We start from the raw sequence: 25618 nt of genomic DNA on the forward strand, positions 1-25618 counted from the left end.
ATGCTCTGTGTTTCTGTGCAGAGCAGTATTGTTCAGCTGCTCATAGCTGCACCTCTAGTTTCTTTGAGATTATGGTAGAGGAAGGTGCCGTAAGAGAGGAGAGTGAGTGCTAGGATGGTTGTGTTTTAGGAAAACAGTAAGCACTATGCTGAGAGCACAGAGCAACCCCTTTTCATCTACTGTATCTTATGCCTGAAGGATAGATTGAAGTCCTTTTCTGCAACCTCCATAAATGCATACCCTCTTTAGTTTATCTGACAGTTATGGATGCACTGCCAAGGGCACTCCCTATTTTGGATGACTGCATGTAAAGCCTCTCCACTGCCCTCAATTCCCTGTCAGGGCTCCTCTAGGCTCCGAGCTGCTGCTTCCGCAAGAGTGACACTTTGCACTAGCTTTCTCCCTTTCTCTACCACCACAAATACCAAAATCAGCAAACAAAAATTTCACCTGGTTGTGACCTCCTGTCTTTCCTTCTTGGGTTCCACACCAGAAATTGACCTTCTCCCCAAACCACAGTGAGGATGCAGCTAGCAATGTACCCTTCAGACTATACTCTGTTAGTGGGAGGAGCGGTAAGATTTCACTCAAAGTGGAAGCTGGTGTGGTAGAAAAAGGGTTTTCAGAAGTCACCTGTCAGCTTGTCCATTATATACATTGCAGGTTTGACATGGTATGTGATGATTTTGCAACATGTTGCTGACTTGAACTTGTGATTAGTGAGGTGACTTATGCTTGTTATATTTCTTCCTGTTTTTTGCTGCCTTGTTTTCTTGTTGGAAAATCACTATGGCATGGGCAAAAGAAAGAAATTTGGCAACGTTAGTTTTCTCCATACTTACACATTGATGGTTTTTATTTTTATTTTTTTCCTAGGGAACATATTTTGAAAATTAAATATTTATTTGTAAGCAGTGAGAATGTACTTCTAATTATTGATATGGATGATCCAGTTTATTAACCTGGTTTGCTGTCCCAGGACACATTTGTTGCTACAAAATATAAGTATAGAAAATAACAGCAAGCTTTCCAGTTTTCTTGACTTAGAGGTTTTTGTCCTGCTCTTGATCAGAGGCTCATTTAGGCATTAAAAGTTAAAAGGTTCTTGCATAACTTTAAAAAGGAGAAGCAATATTAAGGATTAATACATTTTTTGATGTTAACTGTAGAGGAACATTTCACCAGACCAAAGTTTCAGCTTTACTTGTTGGCTTTGCAGGGTACTTCTGGACACAGGTGGTGGAGGAACCAACAAGGAGATGTGCACTGTTGGACATTGTATTAACTAATAGAAAAGGACTGTTTGGGGACATTAAGGTTAGGAACAGCCTTAGTGACAGTGACCATGACATGGTGGAGTGTAGTATTATATGAACTAGAAGAAGGGCAGTAACTAGGATTACAATCCTAGACTGCTGCAGGGCTAACTTTGTACTCTTCAGAGATATACTTCAGGAATCCCATGGCCTAAGACTCTGGAGGGTAAAGGAGCTCAAGAAAGTTAGTCAATTTTTAAATGCCACTTCCTCCAAGCCCAAGATAAGTGTGTTCCCTTGAGTAAAAAATGGGATAGACGTGCTAGGAGACCTGCATGGATGAGCAAGGAGCTTCTGAAAGAAATATCCTGGAAGGAAGAAATTCACAGTTCATGGAAGAAGGGACTTGTCACTTGGGAGGTTATAGAGAAGTTGTTAGGTCATGCAGGAAGGCAACAAGGAAGGCCAAAGCCTGACAACTAGAAGTGGCAAAGGAAGTTAAAGAGAACAAGAGCTTCTTTAAATATATCAGTAGGAAAAGAAGGAACAGGGAAAGTGTGGGCCCACTGCTAAATGAGGTGGCAGCCCTGATAACTGAGGATTCAGAGAAGGCAGAGTTGCTAAATACCCTCGCCTCCTAAGATCAGACCCTGTGAACTCCAGACCCTGGATGAAGGAGAGAAAGCCTGGAGGTGGGAAGAATTTCTGCTAGTCATTGAAGACTGAGTTAGGGATCAGTTACATGAATTGAATATACACAAGCCCTTGGGCTTTTGACATTGTGTCCCATAACATCCTTGTGAGCAAGCTCAGGAAGAGCTAGATATAACAGATAGAAGTGAGATACAAGAACAGACAGTGAGATGGATTAGGAGCTGGTTACAAAATAGAGTGAAATGAGTGGTGATCAATGGTGCCAAGTCTAACTGGAGAGCTGTAACTAGAGGAGTCGTCCCCACACACACAGACACACATCAGTCCTGGGTCCAATCCTGTTCACTGTTCAACACCTTCATCAGTGACACTGATGAGGGGACAGAGTGTCTGCTCAGCAAGTTTGCTGATGATACCAAACTGGGAGGCTTGGCTGATACACCTGAAGGCTATGGAGCCATTCAGCGAGACCTGGGCAGACTGGAGAGCTTGGCAGAGAGGAACCTAATGAGGTTGAAAAAGGATAAGTGCAGAGTCCTCTACTTGGGAAGGAATAATAATCTGCATCAGTACAGGTTAGGAGGTGATCTCCTGGAGAGCAGCCCTGTGGAGAAGGAGCTGGGAGTCCTGGTGGACAACAAGTTCTCCGTGGGATGGCAGTGTGTCCTTGTGGCCAAGATGGCCAATGGGACCCTGGGGTGTATTAAGTAGTGTGTGTCAAGCAGATCAAGGGAAGTTCTTCTTCCCACCTACTCTGCCCTAGTGAGACCTCACCTGGAATATTGTGTCCAGTCCTCAGCTCCCCATTTCTGGAGGGACAGGGATCTACTTGAGAGAGTCCAATGGAAGACTACAAGGATGATTAAGGGGCCAAAGCACATACCTTATGAGGAAAGGCTGAGAGACCGGGGACTGTTTAGTGTGGAAAGAAGACTGAGAAGGGATCAATTAAATCTATACAAATATGAAGGCTGGGTGTCTTCTCACTTGTGTGATGTGAGAGGACAAGGGGCAATGGATGTAAACTACAGTACAGAAGTTCCACCTGAATATGACAAAGAACTTCTTTACTGTAACGGTCACTGGAGCATTGGAGCACTGGAACAGGTTCCCCAGAGAGGTTGTGGAGTCTCCTTCTCTGGAAACTTTCAAGGTCTGTGTGGATGCATTCCTGTGTGACCTGCGCTAGATTACATGGTCCTGCTCTAGCTGGGGATTTGGCTTTGAAGGTCTCCAGAGGTCTCTTCCAACCCCTAATATCCTGTGGTCCTGTGACCCTGTAATATGAAACCATTTTATTTTTCTTTTTTCTTTTTTATATCAACTGATTAAATCAGGTACTTTGCATCTCTATTGTGCTATCTGAAGCACCATACTTTGCAGAAAGAATCCAACAAGCTCAAAATCCACCAAAACAAATTAGGCCACATTGTGACTGAAATGGAATTGATTTTCAGCTATTGCTCACTGCATGGAAGTCGGGCTAGATGACCTTTGAAGGTTCCTTCCAACCTAAACCATTCTCTTGTTTCTCAAAGGAATTATCCAAATTATGGATTTGGCAGGCATTCCTCCTTTTGTTTCTGTGTCCAACACATTATTACATAGTGCTTGACACAAGGCGCATGCTGTCTCTCTCAGGCTTTGCTCTAAAACAAACAAACAAACAAAAAAAAAGGCAAAGAAAATGAAAATTAATTTCTTTTTGATGACTCAATGTACTTCAATTTTATAGTATGTTTTTTTTTTTCCTTCTACATGGTTTACTGTGCCATCAGTGCAATTGATAACCCACTGTGTAAATTCCTTTCTCTCACTTTCTTGTAGCAATCAAATTATTTACTGCTTTTCACTACATACATGTAATTTGTCCCATTTTTATATTTGATACAGCCATCTCATAGAGTCACAGAGTGATAGAATAGTAGAATGGACCTCTGGCGGTCATCAAGTCCAACCCCTCTGCCAAAGCTGGATAACCTAGGGCAGGTCACACAGGAATGCATCCAGACAGGTCTTGAAAATCTCTAGAGATGGAGACATGACAACTTCTCTGGGCATCCTGTTCCAGTGCTCTGACACTATTACAGTAAAGAATTCTTTTCCTCATATTGAGGTGGAACTCCCTGTCTTCCAGCTTGTTATCTATTCCCTCTTGTCCATTGAAAAGGCACTAGCACCTTCTTCTTGACACCCACCCTTCAGATATTTATAAAAATTAATGAGATCCCCTCTCACTCTTCTCTTTTCCAGACTAAACAGCTCCAGGTCTCTCAGCCATTCTTAGTAAGACAGATGTTCCTGTCCCTTAATCATCCTCATAGCCCTCTGTTGGACACAGCATTTTCCTGTCCCTCTTGAACTGGGAAGTTGAGGACTGGTGTTGGGCAATTCTCCTTTTCCTGAAAGTTTCCCCAGGATAAGGAAGTTGGTGTTTTGAAATGTTAATACATGGGCAGTGGCTTACATGAGCACTGTTGTCTTTCTAAACACAATTAGTCTCTTTTTTTTTATAATGTTTTGGTATTAAGAAGAATGAAGAAATAGGAAAAGATCAAAATTATGCATAATCAAAGATTATCTGCTTCTCAGGGGTGGGTGGTTTTTTGTTTGTTGTTTTTTTTTGTTGGTTTTGTTGGGGTTTGGGGGGGGAGAGAGAGGTGTAGCGGAGGGCATATATGTATGTTTTTAAAAAAGCTTTCTGGTATATAGGTGGCACTTCATCCTCCAGACACCTCTCTGGCTCTGTCAGACATGACCCACAGAGCTTCTGACAGCTTGTATGTCAGTTTTGTTTCTTGTATTGCTACTTATTCTTACACTTTAATGGAAAAGAAAGAGGAACAGTGGAGAAGTCACTGGGGACTCATACATCTCTAAGAGCATCTCCAGAAACATCAAAAATGTTGATTTCCAATGACTTCAAGAGAAGAGATCATGCAAAGTCACAGGAGCACGCATAGCTTTGTGTTAGGCATTGGAATTATGTGTGAGAATGTACTTGGTCTCAAACACCAGAAACAGAAAGTTAAGACACTATAGAGTGGGATTTAAAGAACAATGGTATACAAAATGGAGTGTAACTAGCTCTAACTATAGGCTTTTGTGGCTGTTTAGCCCCATCCACCAAGGAAGCATCACACAGCCACTTGTTTTCAGAACAAATGCAAAACAAAGCCCCCAGACAAAACTGTCCCAACTTTAAAAGATCTGTGAATCTTTGTTCAAGATTAAATACTTTCCCCTAATAATTTTGACTAGTTCATCAAGAGCAAGCCACTTCCAGATGCACTGATTACAGGAAACAAACCCACGTGTCTTTCCTATACGTCATCATGGATACAAAGTCTATCCTACTTGAAAAAGAATTAGCAGTGATTTTGGCCTTCTGTCCTGTGCGGAAGAGGAAATGCCTGGGAAAAAAATTGTTTCAAATATGCAGAAGACCATCTGTGACTTATTTGAAGAGCTGCAAACTCCTAGTTTGAACTGCAGCTTGGAAAACAGTGTTGGAGAGGACCTTGGCCAACTCAGCAGGCATACAGAAGGTTCAGTGCTTCAAACATTATTCCACTCCACATAGCTCAAAGCATGTACTGCCACTCTGATCGGAATCAGGATTTTGCAACAGACTAATTTATATATCTGATTAGCTGATTTAAATAAATTGATCCAGAGGTTTTATTCTTGTTTTCAACCTCAAGGAAGTCAGTTAAAATGACTGACCTCTTTAGTGAGCAGCTCACTGAATTGCTGGCCCTGTAGCTTGCAGCATTTTTTGGCCAAGGACTGTATTGCATGTTTTTCTAGTACCCTTTTCTTGAACAGCCTTATCAGGAGAGTTTAGTGGGCTGTACATGAATTCTGTGTTGCTTTTTTTGGCCCAGATATCCTTTTTGTTAAGCAAACCACTCCAAAGCCAGATGAGCACTGATGCTTTTGTTGAAGCACACATGGCCAGCAACTTCCAGTCAGCAAGCCAGTCTGTGCTGGCAAAAGTCTGGAGATCTGCAAATATTGATATTGGGAAAAAAGTAAAAACAACAAAAACTCCACAAACCAAACCAAATCAAACTAAACCCCACAACAACAACAAAACCAACAAAAACAACTCCAAAAAACAACCAAACAAAAAAAAAAATCCCCAAACCACTGATTGTCCCCTTTTCCTGCTGTAGCTCACCACAAGCATTTGATATAGTTCTTTACTACATTTTTCACATGAAGAGCTTCATAGGGATGTCTCTGCCAATATGAAGAGAAATTAAGTTCTTTAAGGAGTAAGTGGGGGTAAGATTTGCCGTTGATTATGTGTTTGACTGTCCCATGCAGTTGTGTACAACATTAAACATCATTAAAGTGGGATGAAGAAAAGCAGTCACTAAGTTTGTCCAAAAAAAAAAAAAAAAAAAAAAGAAAAGAAAATCTTTTAATGCTAATCCAGACATTCAGCTTAAAATGTCTGAACAGGCTACAGATGTTACGTGATCTGCCAAATGAGAAGCTGGAATGTTGATCTTTTGTCCTATGCTTATTTCCAGAGATAATGCAACAATACGTATTTATTTCAATATAGTGTTACGTTCCATCAACATAACATAATCCTGTAAGCTCATTTTTAGTATTACTCAAAATAAGTTAAAAGGCATGTTTTGGAATACCTAAGAAGAATCTTAATGCTACTATTTCTGAAAAAAAATGGTATTTCTACCTTTTAAACACCTATTGTATATAGTTTGTTATCTCTAGACTGGTGGACAAACGGGAATAAGACAGCTAATAAGTAGGTTTTAAGAGAGGATGTGCAGAAACATGTCTTGGTTTATATGCAGGTATTTGAAGAAGCTGTTGAAACAGAAGCTGATTTCACTTTAAATGGAAACTTGTGTTGAACCATCATATATTAAAAAACAAACAAACAAAAAACTTCCTGTATAATTTATTTTTATAATCCAGAAAGCAAGTAAATTCTAGCACAGTATTTACTACTTCACAAATCAGAACTGTTTAGCAGAGATTACATTAATTGCACGTGAACATTCCCAGGCAATACATAGTGCTTTTCATAGGAGATTCTTTCATGCAACTTCAATGTAAATGTTGTGTCAGGTTGATCTCTTTCATACATATTTTTGCTAAGAGTATAAGGTATACGAAAATGCCAGTAATTCACTAGTACTTAGTCATACAAGAAACAGAACCTCCCAGTGTCAAGAAAACTCACAGAAAACCCTTTTGTAAGGGAAAAAAAATTAAAATGAGTATGTTGACTAAGCAGAATAGTTACAAAGCAAGCCTTTAGTCACATTAGCATATTTAAGCAGAAAATGTAAATTTCTATAATCTCCATATTGTCTACTAGCCGTGAATTATGGGGGGGGGGGGGGTTATTTTTATTTTTTTAAATTCTGGAGCAGCCAAATACTGTGCCAAATGATAAAGGAAAAAGTTAATTCTGTAAAGCACTTTTTAATAAACAGCAGGAATCATATATTATTCCATTCCTTAACAGGCAAACCTGTAGAAAAGTTGCATCAAAGTATTTACAGATATCCTTTTTTAATGTCTTTTAAATCCTTATCCTACAAGGCTTCTGGATTTCAAGCTTAATTTTAAGCAGATGAAAGATCATCCAATAATGAAAATAAGAAGGAAAAATATTGATAATTATATCAAGTCCTGCATGGCTTCTTTCTCCCATCTACTGGAGGGCTGCCAGCTTCCTTATCATCCATCCTTCCTAACTCCAGGCTGAATGCAAAAAGGTTATACCTGTCACCTGGAAGATCTACTCTGCAGAGAATGATTTTCAAAACATTCACTTTAAAACATGTAATCATGCAAAACCCTCTAACCTCTAAACACTGAAACATTAAACTTGAAATTTTTAAATGATGGCAGATGCAAGTCATTTATAGCATCTGTGTGAACTTTTCCTGAGACTAATGTTCTTTACACTGACTGCTAAAATACTTTTTTTCCATTGGCATGTAAATTACAACATGTATTCAAATGAAGTATTTATATTCATTAGGTTCAAAGGGATTTGTATTATCGTTCCGTTTTCTGTTGTATTGTCAGTCTCAGGAATTGATTTAAAAGTAAACCACAGGAAGTCTGAATTTTTGCAGAAAAAAATGTTGACACATATATGATATAGGATTGTGGTGTCTTTTCTAACCTCTCAGACCTTCCATTTCTTATAGTTTTATGCCAACAACTAGAATGTAAGAAGCCAAGGATATCAAAGCCAACACTAGGTACTGATGTGACATTTTTTGCAATTAATACAAAGCTTATTTAATAAAGACCCCTTCCCCACCCTCCTTTCCCCCCCCCCCCCCCCCCCCCCCCCCCCCCCGCAAATGTCTTGATACAGCATTACCTGTGTTAGACTAGATAGATAAACTTTGTAACTCTCAAAATTTATTACTGGCTAATTTTTCATAAATCACCAGAAATAGAAAGTTACTTCTGCTGGAGACTTAGCTGACTTGTGCATCTCTATCTTTTCCTAATGTTTATTCTACCTCCATTTGACACAGATGTGCATTCAAGCTAATTAATGAAATATGCTTTGACTCAGCATGAAAAGGAGGCCAAAAATAAGGGCAGAAAGATGAAAATAGTATCCCATGTTATCTACCTGTTATGTTTAAAAGACTGTTTTTAAACAAACAAATAAAAAGTGCAGTAAGTATGAATAGGTGAGTCCCTGAACTATATTGTTTTCTTTATCTTTGTGGAAGATTCTCTTTGCATATCTTAGATACAGCACCACAGTTTAGGAAAGCAGTGTAAGCATAAATTAAAATTATGAAAATCCATGCTTCATTCCTTTGAAATAAAAGATAGCTGTAGCACAAAAATAGCTGATTTCTTCTCTTTGTTGTGTCTTGCTTTTTCTGTGCATGTTAGACAAACACAAGATTAAATGTAGTCCAGTTATTTTTGTTACCTTTATTTTTGTTGTTAGAAAATAGCTTTTCTGTGAGCTAGTAAACACATATCCCAGAAACAAAATGAGAGAAACCCCCACAAAACCTCCCAGAAATATTTTGGGAATACTTGCACATGAAAGATCATGACATATCCAAAAGGTATGAAAAAATAAATAGGATTCCTAGAATGTATTTATATTTGGCATAACCAATTCTATCTTTAGACATGCTGTAAGATATTGCCAAAGCACTTAATCTAAGTGGATATGTGACCAAAAAGGGAAACATAATGAAGTCATATCAAGAAAAATGACCTGATAAAAATGTTTCTAAAGATTGAAAATGGTGAGTAGAAATACATTATTCCAGCCACATATATGTCTCAGGAATTTTAAAAAATGCTTACTTATATATCTTTTCTGTACATGCTGAAGAAGATATATTTAAGTTCTCCAGTTAGTGAATAAGGCTGCCAGAGTTTCAGGGAAAGCCAGAAAGTATTATAAAGGGTGATGGTGGATTTGTTAGCATTCATAAACCAATTTGATTGGTTTAATTTTTTAACAGAGAAATATGTGTTGACAGTGCTATATCACAGAACAGAACACAAAAGTGATATCATTGGCTTATACAATGTAGATATTTATGGAGAAATAAAAGGCTTGGCAAAAACATCCCTTTTTTTTGTTTGTTTCATTTAGCAGCATTTCTTTAATCATAAAACATATATAGTTCTATCTGAAGTGTTCTGGCTTCTCTCTCAAGCTATGTGTTTTCTGAAACCCGTTATTTACATCTACAAAAACCCAAAGCAAAACACCAGAGGCTTTGATAGGAATTTCTTGGAAAATAGCAACAAGCAAAGAAAACCCTAAACAAGCAAACAAGCAACAACAACAACAAAAATCAGCAAAGGATTTACTTTCCCCTTCGATAACTTTCTTCTATTGAAGGAATTAGAATAGTCTTGTCTGAAAGGAGTAACAAAACTAAGGTAGAGGAGGGTGGATTTAGGTTAGATGTCAGGAAGAAGGTCTTCACTTGTAAGGGTGGGGAGACATTGGAACAGGTTGCCCAAGGAGTTGGTTGAAGCCCCATTCCTAGATGTTTTTAAGGCCAGGCTGAATAGGGCTTGGGCAGTCTCATCCAGTGGAAAGTGTCCCTGCCCATGGCAGGGGGGTTGGAACTAGATGACCCTTGGGGTGCCTTCCAACCCTGACAACTTTGTGATTTTGTGACATAGATAAAATAGTCTATATGTGTATCTAAATGTTTCCCCATCTTTCAAGTGTAGCTAATGTCCTTACTATTTAAACAATATCTAGAAAATATGTGTACTGTGTTACTATGTGATTTGGGAGTGTTGATCTGCATGAGGATAGGGAGGGACTTGGATAGATTGGGTCAATGGGCCAGCATTAGCAGGATGAGCTTCAACAAGGCCGAGTGCCAGGTCCTGCACTTGGGTCACAACAACCCCATGAAATGGTACAGGCTTGGGGAAGTGTGGCTGGAACGCTGTCTAGCAGAAAGGGACCTGTGGGTTCTAATCGACAATCAACTGAACATGAACAAGCAGTGTGCCCAGTTGGCCAAGATAGCCAATGGCATCCTGGTTTGTATCAGAAATGCTGTGTCCAGAAGGAGTAGTGAGGTGATTGTCCCCTTTTTACTCAGCTCTGGGAAGGTTTCACCTCAAGTATTGTGTTTGCTTTTGGGCACCTCAATACAAGTAAGATTTCAAGGTATTGGAGTGCAGAGGAGGGCAATGAAGCTGGTGAAGGGCCTGGAGGCTAAATCTTATGCAGAGTGACTAGAGGAGCTGGGACTGTTTAGTTTGGAAAAGTGGAGGCTTTCTACAACTATCTGAAAGGACATTGTGAAGAGGTTGTTGCCACAAGCTGTGACTGGGTAGGTTTAGACTGGACATTAGGAAACATTTTTTTTTCATGGAAAGAGTGGTCAGGGATTGGAATGGGCTCCCCAGGGAGGTGGTTGAGTCAGTCACAACCCTGGTTGTATTTAAAGTTCGTTTGGATGTGGTGCTTGGGGATATGATTTAGGGGTAAACCTTGCAGAGTAGGTTTATGAGTTTGATTTGGTGATCCCAAGGTTCTTTTCCAACCTGAATGTTTTTGTAATTTGATGATTTCTTTCCCCCCATAGGAACATTTCTTACACCCTTAAATGTACCCTGTTATTGTGCTTATGACAGGTAACAAAATATATCCAAATTATACTGTTCGTGATAAAATAACCCAAATAATAGATATTTTATTTAGGGTAGTCTTTCAGGTACTTTTATCAAATTCTTAAAGTGATGTGAAAATGATAAAGCTTGGTATTAATCAAGTAAATCTATCTTTCTCAGTTGAATGTGAAGTACATTTCCTAGTTGTTCTCTCCATTTTTTTGGTAAAAAGCACTAGACCCAACACAGAAAGTTGCATTTAAAGTGTTCTTTTCTATGATCATTGGCAGTCACCACTGCACTCATCAGTTCAAAGATAAATGTGTTTTGTATAATTTACTTATGTATTCCTATCATTCCACCATAGGATAAAACTGCATTATTATTATTCTCTAATACTGTAAGCTGAACCTGAGTATCTCTGTATCTGAGTATCTTTAAAACAAAATCTATTGTTTATTCAGCTAAGCTTGAATAAATTTCACTTCCTATCATTTTCCTCTTTTGTTTCAAGCTAGTGAATTGTTGTGTAATGTATGCTAATCAGTGTTATGTGTAGCCATCCTTTAAGTCTGAGGTCAAAGGGTAATTCCCCTTAGTGGACTTTCCCCTTGATATTTTTCTTCCATGATGTACTATGTAGCACTCTGTGCAGAAACACTATGTTCATGGTCCTGAGGGGGAGGATATCATGGTAAATTGGGCTGGACTCACTTGCAGTTTTAAGAAAACTGACAAACAGAGGGAAGCATGAAGGAACAGATTTTGGAGGGATGATATTGGCAGAGAAGTAAATACCATTTGTTGTCTTTGTTTGTTTGTTTGTTTGTTTTTTGTTTGTTTGTTTATTAGAGAAGAGTATTTATCTGGTTTTGAATGCGGAAAACAGTGATATTGCTTTCTCCAAATCTGTTATTTGGAGCTGAATACTGATGCTTTAGTAAGACAGGAATGACTTGATGATGTTGCCAAAGTAATGAAAAAGAGGAGAAGGGATGGGAGCAAACAGAGTGAACAAAACAATCTACTGTAAATTGTCTGAACTCTTATCTCCCTGGTAAGGTTTGTTTCACTATGAGGATATTGAGAAAATATGGTGTAATCAAGAGATTTTGTAATGGTGAATTAAATGGATTATTTGAATGCAAAGCCTCACTGTCAAATTAATAAAAACTATAGAATTAAGAACCTGACAGTTCAGGATAGGACTCTGAAATTAGCCTTTTTTTGTTTGGTTGGTTTTGGTTTTGTTTTGTTTTGTTTTGTTTTGTTTTGTTTTGTTTTGTTTTGTAGATGGCAAGAAGAACTGCTCCTTCTGCTTTTATTGCAGACTTTGCCATCTTCAGAATTTTTCACTGTGCTAGCTTGACCACGATCTTATAATTTACAAAGTCTTTTTTGATGTGGAAAGGTACATCCATTTTTAACAGTTTGCACTTTATGCTTTTTAACAAACATATCAAAAATTTAAAAAAAGAAGTGTGATTTTCTTCTTTTTTAGAATGTTGATGAAATGAAGGCATATGTCATGTGCTTGCATGACTGGGAATGAACCAAAGTGTGTGGGCTGACAACGGAATTAGAGTCCAGGCAACAATATTGAATACTTTTATGAATTTCAAGCCAGAGAGGGAAGAAAAAAAAGTAGCTTACAACTGTTCAGCATTGTGCTGTACTGTTGAGGGACAACTGGTTTTGGACATAGACTCGTTATTGTTGTTGTTAATAGTAGTAATAATAAGTATTGTTGTTATTACTTTCACATCATTGTACCATATTTAGCTGGTTTCACAAGAACTAAGATGAATTCTAGGGTGTGTTTTTTATGAGGTCCTAACATACACAAATCATTATGCCAGATGCAATTGAAGCTAGAAACTGTGACAGCTGAAAAAGGGTTGTGTGTTTCTAGCAATGTGAAGATTGTCCTCAATTTAAAAATAAGTTGCTAACAGATGTTTAGGATATTCATCTTTTTCATTAATAATATGACTCAAACCCTCAATAGTTCAGTGGGGAAAAAAATTCCTTCCAGGCCAATTTTGTCATAAATTTATTATACCATGTTTACTAGACTGCTAGGCCATCATTAAAATCCTGAAAGTTAATTAAGTTTCCCTGAATAATTAATATAGTTGTGGTGGAAAAAAATAAAAGTGATTCCAGCACAACAACTTAAGATTCCTTTATACTTCCCTGCTAAACTGAAATTCATCCCTACTCCTTGACAATCTTTGTCAAATTCATGCATTCCAGTCAATATGAAGTAAGAAGAAATGTGAATGAAGGGCTAGGTTCATAAAACTAATGGCAAAGAAGTAATTTTCCTCCTGTCTGTAGCATGTAACTCTCAGTGTAAATCACTGATGCTGAAAGAACTTCTCATTCTTTTCCTCATGAGGTATGAATTTAATCATTTAACCTATGTTAGTGCCCTGGCTACTAACAGGTGTTCAGGGTCATTCTTTTTGATGCTGCTTTCTCTTAGGAAATACAGTGGATCACTGAACCTCAGCATTAGATTGGAGCATTATTCTCTTCTAACTCTAGGACTATGTAGTGTTTCAAACAAATAAAAGCAGTTTCACAAAAGAGAATGTGAAAGACCCAAATCAAAACATTATACAATATTTTGTTAATGAGGAAACGTACCTGTCAGGTGAGAAACTTCTTTTTAATTTGAGAACAGGGATTAGAATCCAGAATTTCAGGTTAAATTGAATTCTTACAGGATTTTTTAAATGCTTAATCCATTGTTCTTTACTTTTAAGATCTCACGAGTTCTTGGGATTTTTTTATGCCCTGAGACATACTCTCAAGCTGATTTTTTTATGTTAAGAAGGTTAAGAAGGTTAGTTCTCTTAAAAGGATTTTTTAATTATTATTAATAAATCATAATTTTAAGATCACCATGTACTCCAGGATCTAGGATAGCAATGATCAGTTTCTCAGGTGGTGCATTATAATGTGATTCCAAAGACAACATTCAAGTTGAAGCCATTTACCCTAGCAGAGAAGCAAAGTTTTTCTCAGTAATAAAGTACAACTATAAGAGACTGTTTGCAAAATATCATAGTTCTTTGAACACTTGCTTACATGAAAAGTGGAATGATCATTCAAAATTCTGTTTAGTCTATTATTAACTCTGTCTGTTAAAATAGCATTTTTGTAACTTTGTCCTTGTCTTGTCTTTCTAACAGCACCTTCAGGCTTGAAGGCATATCTGTATCTGGAGGCACGTCAGATAATTTCTTGCATATCAGAATTGTCAATGTGACTTCTTGCAGGGAGGATCTGAGAAGTAACCAGGAACCTGACCCTCCATTAAGAATGGAAAAGCCCCTCAAGTCAGAGCACAAATGGTCATGAGTGTAATCTGCGTCGAATCATCTTTCTCAGATCTGAAAACTACAAGCTGAGTCCTGGCAAAAGCCACAGCCTTAAATTCCATTTAGTGGGAAAGAAGAATAAAAAGTACTAAATGTCTCACCCTGTTGCAGAAACTGCTCTCTGCAAGCCTGACACTTGAGTTCTGCACTGAGCAAAGAGAGCAACAATGAGTTTTTCATGGATCCAGCCAGCATCCAAAAATGTTTCAATATGTAGCCAAAAGGAAACACGAAGCACTTATGTGAGCAGGAAATTAATGCATTTACTGTAACAGAGTAATGTTACTGTCTGTGGGGAAAGAAGAACTCTGTCATCCCTTGTACATAAAGCCATACAGGGCATCGGTGATGTAAAATTACTTAAAAGGATGCTGTCTCCTGTCCTTCACCCAGCTTTGAAGAAGTTCAGCTATTACAGATTGCATCTCAATGCACTCCTAGTATTTGCACTGTCACTTCCATTCAGGGTAATGTTGTGCGCCACCCTTTGCACAGATGCCCCAGATTTTTGACCACAACAGGCTATATTCTCCTGGGGCTTGAAATGGAATAAAAAAGTTAGAACTGATGACAAAACATTTGCTCTCTCTTTCACTATGGGGATCTCTTCACAGAAAGGACTATGATCCTTTCTTAGATTTAAATAAATACATACATACACATACATATATATGTATATATATATGAAAAAGCATCAACATGATAAGGTGTATTTAAAAAGGGGATACAATCTTTTTTAATAGCATTCATTTTTTTAAATCATATTAGCAGCCAAGAATTATAGTCTATTGAATTATACATCCAAAATGTTCCTATTGAGCATTGACATTATAGTCCCAGTTACTGTTAAAGATGTCATTTGTAATATGTATTTGACATTAAAATTTTCTAGCCATTTGTCTATACTTCATGGAGAAATCTAACAGAGAAGTGACGTTTTCAGTTTATTTTTCTAAATAAATGTATTGTTTATATTATTTGCAGTTACTCACTTTGGCTGGCTTTCATTATCTTCAAAAATTATTTAAAGACAGAACCAAAACACAGGAATTGTTTGTTAGTGTTAGGCTGTAATGATTTGCTGACTGAAAGCTTTAATATAAATACTGTAATTTGTAATGACGAAGTATATTTATATAGGCAAAAATGTATGGAAAACCAGAGGAGGTATTTTAACTCTTAATTTCGGAACATAGTTTATTTTAATATCCACAGAAAGAAATCTAAGTATATAATGTGCTAGGTTTTTTATTATGAGTGAGTTTTAGCAAGTAAAGATTTGGATATTTAATAACAAAAATAATGTAGTCTAATAATGGTAGTTTTCCAAATTACACAGAGACTTTCTGTCACCTCTCTCATTTTATTCAAAAACTGGTTTAGCTTTCTAGGGTTTGGGTTTTTTTGGGGGTGTGTCTGTGCGTATCTTACAGGTGTTTGTTTGTTTCTTGGTTGTTTCAGCATATTGACAAGGCCATGAAGGTGGTACTATCTGATCACAAACAATTTGAGAAGATACAGAATAAGAGCTTGTTCCTCAAAACAATCTACAGTTCACAGTTAAGAACAGTCATTATTATTCATCTACTGCAGTATTTTGTTATCAAGTTATCAAACATTTCAATGCTAGAGCTGTTTTGAATAAAAATATATTTTTTCCTTAGTCCTTTAGCCTGTGTGTAATTTGAAAAGTAAAGCATGTGATTCCCAGATCACTTAAAACATTCATCTTAAATTCACTCATATGTATCTGATTTATAGCTCAAAATACATATTGCTTTATTTTTCATTGCTTTATGGAACCTATTAAGTGCTCACTAACAGAAGAATGATGTTTCAACAACAACAAATCCTGGAAAATTCAAGACTTTTTAAATCTGTGGGTTACCTTTGTAAAGAGTTAACTTTGTAAAGAGCAAGTGTCTTCAAGATGTGTTGCTCTGCTCTAATGTACGAACTAATCTATGTGTATGTTCGTGTGTATGCACGAATGTGCACTGTTACTTGCTGATGAATGAAATGCCAGCCCTGCTGAAGTAAGTGCCACAAATCCTGTTACTGCAAAGGATGCTCATGTTAACGTACTTTTGGGAAAAAAGACTTGAGCTCTGTCTTTGCTTGTGACTCTGAAGCCATAAATAGCTTTCACAGTTTGTCTGGAACCCATAAAATGAATTAAGTGGATGTTGGCAAAACTTGGAATCATGTATGCTGTAGTTTGGCTTTTTTAAAATGGTGTAATGGATAAATGGAATCTTTGTATTTGTTAAAGAGCAACAGTTGTGGATTTTTTTTCCCCACCACATTTTAGGTTATGGTTGGCTTGCAGTTTTCTAACTGTAATTATGTTTCTGTGTCATTAGAATAATGTATTTGGAGACACAACTTGCATGTGCTTGGTTTTGCCCCCTTATTGGATATTCTGTATTTTAAAATTGGAGAACTTACTCTTTGAGACTAATATTCAGATTCCTTTAAAGAAGAGACAACTTCATCAAAACAATAAGAAAATTTCAGAATGATAATTTGAGCACTTCCATTATTATCTAATTATAATTGGAAAGCTTTGTGTATGTGTATGTGTGTGTGTGTGTGTGAGCAGAATGCATTCACATTTATTATAAAGTTGCCAAAAATTCCAGCTAAATAATTCATTATTACTTGCAAGTACTTTTCTGCTATACCGAATTCTAGATCAGCTTGTATGTGAAATTTTTACTGTATAAAAAAAATCACCTGAACCAATGTGCAGTTTTCTTCAGAGACATGAGAAATAATGACCTGATCACAGAAGTGGTTTTACACAATTTGTGCAATGAAAAACTAATAAATGTACAAACATGTAGGCCTAGTTTAAATGACAAATGTAGCTGGAAGAGGACACTGCAAATCATTGTTCTCATCAATTACATGCTGTATTTACAGCTCTGTATTAACTGGAATTTCATGTTGGAAAGTAAAAGTCAGTGTGTGTGCACTCACATGCACTGGCATGTATTGTGTCTTACGCTACTACCAGTGATATTGGCGTAAATCCAGATTTATTGATAATTGGATTATCTCATTAAATGATGTTTTAAGAAATTGGTTTTTTTTTCCCCATTATCTTCTGCTAAATATTTTGACAAGACCAGCGGAATTTTTTGAACTAAGGTGGTGTTATGGTTAATGATAGGTCCTTTTGCAGGTTTATGGTGTTATGTATGCATATAAGAAGTGCCAGCAGAAGTGGTTCTAGAACAATACAGTGTTTCCTTATCTGGCATCTGAAAGGTTATCTGAAGCAGTCAATATTCTTGAAATTACAGGTGTTCAAAACAAAATGCTGATAGTTCTGGATGTGTCAACAAGACATACTTTCAGCACTTGAATTTTTTAGAGATGAAGACTACCATCATTCATGAGAAAAACAGGGATATGTTAATATTTTTTTTTTGTACACAGAAAGCAAATGATTGCAAAAAATACAGCAATCACCATGATGATATAAGTGTCCTTTTTCCAACATAAGCAATTGACCCAAGTGTCACATGGCATAAATATCCTCCAAAGGGCAGATTTTTGTATTTTTTTTTCTGATGGGTTACTAGCTTGGTTTATATCAATGCTCTCCAACAATGTTATAAATAAAACTTGTCCACCAGATAGCTGCCAGTTTTGGTGTGGGAAGTCATTGCTTAGGGAGAGATAGGAGAAAGGCAGCCATCATCCTGACCTGGCACTCTTGCTGAAGGCAGGAAGCTGTTACTCAAGCATCTGGCAGAACCAAACCCCATCAGGGACAAAGCTGTATCAGAGGGTGCCTGCTGAATGTCACTTAGCACATTTAATCTGTTATTGGGGCCATCTGCTAGCCAACAGCAGTGGATGTTTGTAATAGAAGAAGAAGAGACAGAAAAATCTAAAGCAAAGTTTAAAAAGACTTGGGAATGAAGATGTAGGCTGAAGAATGGAAGATCCTAAGAGCTACCAACCTGTCAGCCTCACATCTGTGCCTGGGAAGATCATGGAACAAATTGTCTGAGAAGATATGCTACGGCACATGGAGGACAGGGTGATGATTCGAGACAGCCAGCATAGCTTCACCAAGGGCAAGTGGCTTCCGTGATGGAGTGACTGTATCAGTGGACAAGGGAAGAGCTAAGGATGTAATCTATCTGGACTTTTGTAAGGCCCATTACATGGCTCCTCTAAACCTCCTTTTTTGTTGTTTTGTTTTGTTTTTCTTTATGGATGCAGATTTGAACAGCAGTTTGTTCAGTCAAAAAGGAATTGGCTGGTTACATCTAGAGGGTAGTGGTAAACATGTTAATAATATCCAGATGGAATCAGTGAAAACTGGTGTCATTCAGGGCTTCATAATGGGACCAGTACTATTTAATATCTTCAGTGACTCAGCGGGATTGAATGCACCCTCAGCAAGTTGCATGACAACAAGCTGAGTGTAGAGCTCCCATGCCTGAGGCACCTGTAACGTTGGAGAAGTGGGCCTGCGTGAACCTTGTGACATTCAGCAAGTCCAAGCACAGGGTCTTATGCCTAGGTCAGGGCAATCCCCCATTGCAAACAAGACTGAAAGAGTTGAAGCTGCTCACTGGATCACAGAATCACAGAATGTTATGGGTTGGAACGGACCTCTAGACATCATTAAGTCCAACCCCCCTGCCAAAGCAGGATCACCTAGGGTAGGTTGCACAGGAATGCATTCAGGCAGGTTTTGAAAGTCTCTGGAGAAGGAGACACCACAGGCTGTCTGAGCAGCCTGTTCCAGTGCTCCATTACCCTCACCACAGAGAAGTGTCTCCCCATATTGAAGGGAAACCTCCTGTGTTCTAACTTGTACCCCTTTTTCCTTGTCCTATCACTGGGTACCACCAAAAAAAGACCATCACCCTCATCTTGACACCCATCCCTCAGATATTTGTAGATGGTGATAAGATCCCCTCTCAGCCTTCTCTTTTCAAGACTAAACAGCTCCAGTTCTCTCAGTCTTTCTTCATAGGAGAGACGTTCAAGTCTCACAGTCATCCTTTTAGCTCTCTATTGGACTCTATCCAGCAGCTCCCAGATGCAGGACCCTGCACTTGTCCTTATTGAACTTCATAAAGTTTGCCTTCACCTAACTCTCCAGCCTTTCCAGATTTCATTGGATGGCAGCACAGTCTGGTGGCATGTCAGCCACCCCACCCCATCCCTCAGTATCATATCATCATCAAATTTGCCAAGTATACACTTAATCCCCTCATACAGGCTACTGATGAAGGTGTTGAACAAAACTGGGCCCAGTACTGACCCCTTTGGGAACACCACTGTCCACAGACTTCCAATTGGACTCCAATTCTGTTGTTGAGCCATTTACCTATCTACCTCGCAGTCAAATCATCTATCCCACTTTTCTTGAGTTTGCCTACAGGGATATTACAGAACATAGTATCAAAAGCATTACTGCAGTCAAGACAGACAACATCTATTGCTCTCCCTTTATCTATATATTTGGTCATGCCATCATAGAAGGCTAACAGGTTAGTCAAGTAAGATTCCCCTTTAATGAATCCATTTTGGCTGCTCTTCATAGCCTTTTCTTTCATGTGATTAGAAATGGCCTCCAGAATGAGCTGTTCCATCACCTCTTCAGGGATGGAGGTGAGGCTGCCTTGGAGAAGACTCCTTTAAGACCTTATAGCTGCTTTTCAGTACTTAAAGGGGACTTACGGAATTATTATCAGAGCCTTTTTGATAGGACAAGAGGTAACATTTTTAAACCAGAAGAAGGTAGATTTAGACTAAATGTAGGAAAGAATTATTTTTTTTTACAATGAGGGTAGTGAACCATTGGAACAGGCAGTCCTGTCTAGAGAGATGGAAGATCCCACGTTCCAGGTTGGGTTGGATGGGGTTTGTAGCAATCTGATCTAGTTGAATATGTCTTTGCTCATTGTAGGAAGGTTGTACTAATGACCTTTGAAGGTCTCTAGCAGCCCAAACCATACTATAATTCTATGACAAATTATAGAGTGGCTGTGAAAGAAAGATCAATTTATGCTGACTGCTTTTAAGTATCATTATTCTTTTAGGGATTTAAGAGAATTTAATCAGAATGAGAGGACACAGTCTCAAGCTGTGCCAGGGGGAGTTTAGACTGGATGTTAGGAAAAAGTTCTTCACAGATAGAGTGACTGACCATTGAAATGGGCTGCCCAGGGAGGTGGTGGAGTCACCATCCCTGCATCCCTGGAAGTGTTAAAAAAAAATCCTGTATGTGGCATTCAGTGCCGTGGCTTACTTGATTCAGTGGTGTTGGGTGATTGGTTGGACTTGATGATCACGAGGATCTTTTCCAACCTGGTTGATTCTGTTATTCACAGTAGGAGTTCAACAGCTTTGCCACAGACCAAGATCTCTGCAGTGACCTCTGCAGTATAAGTTCATTCTTCAGAGAAAACAGGGAGACCTTGTGACTACAGGAGACTGTGAAGAAGGGTTGACAGTAAGAACTCAAGTGAATCTGGCTAGAGTGAGGAAAAGACAGAAGGCAGAATCAAACGTATGGTTTGAGATAACATACAGTGGGGAAATTGTAGCTATCAGTTGGAAGGACAAGCTGAACCTTACAGACAAAATTAGATTGATCAGAGTGACACTGAAATATATTACAATATTCTTTAGAGGGCTGATGAGACTAAATTACTGCCTTTCATGGACTGGACAGTTGAAGAACCCATGAGATAAGAAGGAAAAAACAGATGGATGTGATTCAAAATGCTTCAACTGAATCTCTTTATAGCTTCAATAACTCACAGGACTGAGGAAACCAAGACACCATCCTACTGTTGTGCTCATCTTCAGAAAGGACTATTTTAAACAAGGACTCCTGTGAAGAAGAATCTGGAAAGAATAACTATAAGTGTTAAGTCATGGTGCATGGCACCGAGACCTTTAAGATGTTATATTAAGGTAGAGGGCAAATACATCCTGCTTGAAATGAAAGGTTTGAGAAAGGGCTAAAGGGCTAAGCAGCTAATCTTGCTGAAGTCAAGAAGACATCTTTTAGATAACTGAAAATTTTAAACAAAATTTCCACATGAAATTTCTTTAAAAGTTTACATAAGTACTGTAAACTTGTTAAGACTAAATATATATACATATATTATATTTTATATATATATATATAGTCCACAGCAAGACAAATCAAAACAGTTGCAAGATATGTAAAAGAATTCTTAACCAAAATAGTTGCAAAAAACATGAGTTAAGGAATTCTGTTTCTAGAATAGCATCATAGGAAGTCTGGCAGAGGATCTGCAGTGCCAATAGATGATCATGGAAAGCAGAAGCACTTACAAGAAGCTGTAGAAACAAAATTGTCTTCACATTTAAATTCTGTTTTTGCTGTAGAGGAGCTTTTGGTAGATTCTCATGCATTGTTTTTTCTCTACGGGGGAACTTATCTGAAATCATACTTTGTCAGTATGAGTTGATAAAAACAAAATGAAGAAAATATCAAGACCAAATGCCACACACCTAAGATTTTGAAAGGTACACAGAGGTGAAATACTCAAAGTGGTAACTGTGATGTGACACTCATTGTTTAAGCTATTTTAATAGCTTTTGATATGTGCAAGTACAAATATATTTCCTGTTTTAAAGTTAGTTCAAGGGAGATTGAAAGAAGAGCACAGACCATTAAGTCAATATTGAGCAATTCAGTCAAAACTATATTAATAATTATTTTTTTAAACAACTAGAAGATGTTGAACAATGTCAATGTCACCAAACACTGCAAGAGACAGAACATCTGGCTAAGAGGAATGTTCCTGGATTCATGAAGAAAATGTTAAAATATGGGAGAAAGGGTGATATTTATGGTCAGTCATGAGTGAGGTTCCATGGTACCTGTACTGGCATCCATAAATATGAAAATACATGTAAACATTTTGAATATGCTGGAAAAGTTTTTGGTAAATTTACTGATCATACTAGTTCATTAAAGGTATTAAATAAGAGTGGCACAAATGGTTGTTAAAATAACATGAAATACTGTGGAGATAAATTTAATCTTATCTATATGAAAACTAGCCTTTATTTTAGATATTTCACTTATCTTGATCACTACAAGATCAATATTTTGTTGGATTTGTCCATCCTGTGTTTAGGTCACAAAAATGCAAGTATGCAGCTTAGAATTATTAGGCAACAAATTCAGTCAGTGTGTGGTAGGGCTTGATTTTATTTTTTTTTAATACTATGTGCATTCTGATCTCATTTACAAAAACAAAACAAAACAAAACAAAAAAGTTATAATCAAACTGGAAAAGCTTCAGAGAATGAATGACAAAAAGTAATCGAGAAGTAAGATTAGATTCTGTCTGAAAAGTGACAGCAAGAAATGATTCTCCCTCTCAAAAGGGAGGTGTGAAAGAAAGTACAATAGAAGGTTATAAAATTATGGATAGCATCAAGTGTGTAGTGGTAGGAACTAGCTGTTTGCAAGCTCAAAACCAACAAAAAAGTGGTTATTTGAACAGTAAGGAGGGAAATTGTAGAACTCTCACAAAACACATTGTGTGTGGTGAAAGCTTATGAGACTCAGTAGAAGCTGTGAAAAGCAAAGGAAAATAGACACTGAGAGATACTAGGTTAAATGATACCATTGAAACTTGGTGGGATGAATCCTATGACTGGAGTGTGGCTATCAATTGCTACAAGCTGTTCAGAAGGGACAGGATAGGGAGGAGGGGAGGAGATGTTGTCCTCTATGTTAAGAAATGGGTGGAGTATGAAAAGATGTTCATAATGAATAGCCACAAGCAAGTTGAAAGCTTATGGGTAGGAATTAGAGACAAAGGCAACAATAGGAACCTTGTGGTTGGCATCTACTAGAGGCTGCCTGATCAAGGAGTGCCTACTGATGAAGCCTTCTTACTCCAGCTGCTGGAGTCATCACACTCATAGGCTCTCATCCTACTGTAAGTTTTCAACCACCCCAACAGCTGCTGGCAAAGTAACATGGTGAGCTGTAGGCAATTGAAGATTGTGGAGTGACTCAGTGATCACTTTTTAAGCCAGGAAATAGCCCTACCCAAGGAAATGCAATACTGGATCTGATGGTCACAAATGCAGGTGAGCTCAGCAGGGATGTCATGACTGGAGACAGCCTGGGCTGCAGTAATCACACACTGGTGGACTTCACAGTCCTAAGGGATAAAAATCAGACAAGAACCATAGACAGAACCCTGAATTTTAGGAAAGCAAAATTGCAGCTCTTCAGGGACTTACTAAATAAAACCCTCTGGGAAATAGTTCTCAGGGCCAACTATCAGAACAGAGCTGGTAGACCTTGAGGGATGAATTCTTTACGGTGCAAGAGCTCAGGCCTCCAGCATAAGAAATCAGGCAAGCAAGGGAAGACACCGTAACGGCTGAGTTGCGACCTGCTGATCAAACTAAAAGCCAAGAAGGAACTGTATAGGTAGTTCAAGCAGGGACAGATATCTTGGGAAGAGTATAGGGATGTTGCCCATTTATGTAGGAATGAGGTCAGGAAGGCCAGGGCTCAGCTGCATCTGAATCTGGCAAGGGTTGTGAAGAATAACAAGAGAGGCTTCTACAAGTATGTAAACCAGAAGAGAAAGTTAAAGAAAGTGTACCTTGCCTGATGAGTAAGAATGGAGAGCTGGTAAAAACAGGTAAGAAGAAGGCTTGGTTTCCCAATAATGTTTTTTGCCTGGGTCTTCGTTGGCAGCCCCTCTCCTCAGACTTCCAGAACTGAAGGATGGGGACCAAGGAGACAAAGTCCCTCCCACTATAAGTTAAGGCAAGGTTCATGACCATCTGAAGAACCTGAACATACACAAGTCTGTTGAGGCTGGTGAGATTCATCCCAGGGTCCTGGGGGAATTTGCTTATGTAGTTGCCAAGCCACTGTCCATGATATTGGAAAAGGCAGTCGGGTGAAGTCCCTGGTGACTGGAAAAAGTGAAACATTATACTCTTTTAAAATAGATTTAGAAAAGAAGACCCTGGAAACTACGTCTCTTCTCCCAGGCAACCAGTACCAGAACAAGAGGACACAGTCTCAGGCTGCATCAGGGGAGATTTAGGCTGGAGGTTAGGAGGAAGTTTTACACAGAGAGAGTGATTGCCCACTGGAATGGGCTGCCTGAGGAGGTGGTGGGGTTGCCGTTGCTGGGGGTGTTCAGGGCGAGGCTTGACAGGATGCTTGGTTGTATGGTTTAGTTGATTGGGTAGTGTTGGATGATAGGTTGGACACAATGATCTCGAAGGTCTCTTCCAACCTGGTTAATTCTATTCTATTCTATTCTATTCTATTCTATTCTATTCTATTCTATTCTATTCTATTCTATTCTATTCTATTCTATTCTACCACACTGTCAACCTCACCTCTGTGCCTGAGAAGATCGTGGAACAGATCCTCCTAGAACCTCTGATAAGACACATGGAGGGCAAGGAGGTGATCTGAGAGTGCCAATATGGTTTCACCAAAGGCAAGTCCTGTCTCACCAGCCTAGTGACTCTCTCAGAGCACTAATGTCATGCTCATTACGGTGCAAATGAATATTACCAAATAGTCTAGCTGACTCAAATGGAAAATATTTGGTTGTCAGATTTTATAATACTGTAGAATATTCATTAGATTCCAAGAAATATTAGAAGATTATAATCTCTACTGGCTTGCATTAATATTTAATAGGTCTTTGTAACAGTTTGGGCCAGGTGCCCCCTGCTGTGCCCACATGAGCAACATCTCCTGTGTCCCGAAGGGTCCAGCCCAGTGGGTGGACCCAGGAAGCTGTGTAGAATCTGACACTTAGATGTGTTAAATCTCATGCCATTGGACTCTGCCCATCTGTCCAGCCTGAATAGGTTATGAAAAAATAACACTATAAAAACATTTTGGTTTTTCATGGACAAAAAAATGTTTTTAAAATGTTGTAGTTGGGAAAGTCAGTATATAATTTCTATTACAATTTTGTAAGTACAATATTGTCTATTCTTCTGTGTACCATTTTTACAGTTGGGTTATTACTGAATTAAAACAGTATATTTGGTTTTAAACATATTTTTCATCTATCTGTTCCTAGAAAAAATATTTGTTATTTTCAGTTCCTCTATAAGGCTGTTCTGGTATTGGTTATAGTCACCTCTAGTTTCTCCCTATCTCTGTTT

The 25618-nt window shown here is 38.2% G+C and overlaps 1 protein-coding gene across 3 annotated transcripts in view; it reads left to right on the forward strand.

Annotated features, from left to right (window-relative positions):
* PRR16 (proline rich 16) overlaps nucleotides 1-17014 on the forward strand; it is a 195688-nt gene extending 178674 nt beyond the window's left edge. The window contains exons 3-4 of one of the 3 annotated variants that reach the window (XM_054178610.1): nucleotides 14243-15138; nucleotides 15893-17013. The gene's annotated coding sequence lies outside the window, so the exon portion shown is untranslated. Of the gene's footprint in view, nucleotides 1-14242 lie in introns of all 3 variants that reach the window. The other 2 variants (XM_054178611.1, XM_054178609.1) reach the window with 2 other exon arrangements.
* The last annotated feature ends 8604 nt before the right edge of the window (nucleotides 17015-25618 follow it).

Source organism: Dryobates pubescens, chromosome Z (genome assembly GCF_014839835.1).
Source record: "Dryobates pubescens isolate bDryPub1 chromosome Z, bDryPub1.pri, whole genome shotgun sequence".
NCBI classification, from domain to species: Eukaryota; Metazoa; Chordata; class Aves; order Piciformes; family Picidae; genus Dryobates; species Dryobates pubescens.